Below are 2,046 nucleotides of genomic sequence, written 5' to 3'. Positions count from 1 at the left end.
ATTGAAATGAACTACTTTTTACATTCCTTTTTGCAAAATCTAATTTTTCCCTTTAAGTGATTTTATAGGAAGTAGGTTATTTGGGACAAGGAAGTGTGCTCGCTGTTACGAATTTTTGTACAGATTGCTGATTTCCCACTTAAAAATATCCACTTACATACCTACTACACTTATTCTACTGTATTTATGGCAATAATAACCACCATAGTTCTTATTACTTTTAAGCTGAAGGAAAAGCATGTTTTAATTTGCTTTTAATTTCTAATAATGTTGAACATCTTATTGTGTTTATTGACAATTATATTTTCAAAATCATTGCTTGGATTCTTAGTACTTTTTAATTGGCCTGTTTGTTTTTCTGATGAATTGATAAGGTTTCACATATTAAATGTATTAATTTTGTCATATTTTACATGCCTATAAAATTATGAAATGAAAAATTCTCAATTTTACTATTTCAGTAATTAGTATAAGAAAAAAGCTTCATTTCTTATAAAAAACAATAGACCAAATGAATGTATATTTTATTTTATTCACAGTCAATGAAAGTGAAAGTGAAGTCACTCAGTGGTGTCCGACTCTTTGCAATCCCATGGACTGTAGCCTACCAGGCTCCTCCGTCCATGGGATTTTCCAGGCAAGAGTACTGAAATGGGTTGCCATTTTCTTCTGCAGAGGTTCTTTCCAACGCAGGGATTGAACCCAGGTCTCCTACACTGTAGGCAGACACTTTACTGCCTGAACCCCCAGGGAAGTCAAAATTTTCACCTTTATTAAAAATTAAACATTTTAAATTAAAAATTAAACATTTTAATTGAAAACTAAACATTAAAATTTTAATTTAAATTTAAAAATTTTAATTTTAATTTAAAATTTTCAACTAAAAATTAAAATTCAGCCAAGTTTTCACCTTTATTAAAGCATCATTCTAAATACAAATATTTTCACTGTTCCATGTAACAAGAGACCATGCATATGATATCTTGATATTAACAAATGTAATAATTATTAAAAATTTTTAGACTTCTGGCTTAAGGAAAATAGTAGTAACAAAAACTAATCTCAACATTTCCATTAAAAAATTTTCTCCTTCTACTGGCAGTAGTATGCTCATGAAAATATACAATAAACACGTTTTTCTCTCTTAAAAAATAGGAAAATTTAACTCTACATAATGACATGTATTTTCTAATAAGAAATACTTTACAAATGAAAGTTCTTCTAGAAGTTACCAGTCATGTCTTCTAAGCAAGTCACATAGCCACTGATAAAACACTGGATAATACAATTGCAAAGATAAAGAAATACCTTTAAAAAGTATGAATGCAGTAAACTTTCCTTGATTGCAATGAAAACAGGGAGGAGAGGGGAATGTGAATTGAGCCCTTACGAGGAAGAAACAGTTATTTTAAGAAAAACTTTTTCTTGATCTTTAATTATTTTCTTAAAAAAGCAGTCACAACTGACTTCCAGATATATTAAAGAGCCTGTGTGATTGCCAACATTATTTATGAAATTACTGGTGATAATTAATTGTTATTTTTAATAAAATTATTTATTAAAATTTTTCTAGTGCTTGCAAGGCATTACAGAAGTTGCTATGAGAGCCAAATAGAAATCATTTCTCATTCCTCATTATGTTTTTTTTCTAAAGCATATTAAACCTAATGACAAAATTTAAATTATTAAAGAATACCTGTATGGAACAACCTATGTACCAATCTGATACTGTATAATTGATAAGCCAAGGAACTTATTCAAAATTATTTTGCCTTAAATTTTCTTTATTTTTCCCCAAGGTTTCTTAGTCGATATTTGTGATATTAGTGATATTCAATTCACTCAATCAACAAATAATGTGTATACTAATTACATGTAGTGCTCTGTTCCATCATCATTTTATATATTGTTATTGATTTCTGTTCATATATTCCTTCATCTTAAAGCACATTTGAAATGACTGTGTATTTAACACTTCTATATATTTACTCAGTCCACACTTCTATATACTTAACTTCATTTGGTTAATGCAGAAACCCATTTATA

The sequence above is a fragment of the Dama dama genome, chromosome 18 (assembly GCF_033118175.1).
Source record: "Dama dama isolate Ldn47 chromosome 18, ASM3311817v1, whole genome shotgun sequence".
NCBI classification, from domain to species: Eukaryota; Metazoa; Chordata; class Mammalia; order Artiodactyla; family Cervidae; genus Dama; species Dama dama.
This window is presented reverse-complemented; position numbering follows the sequence as displayed.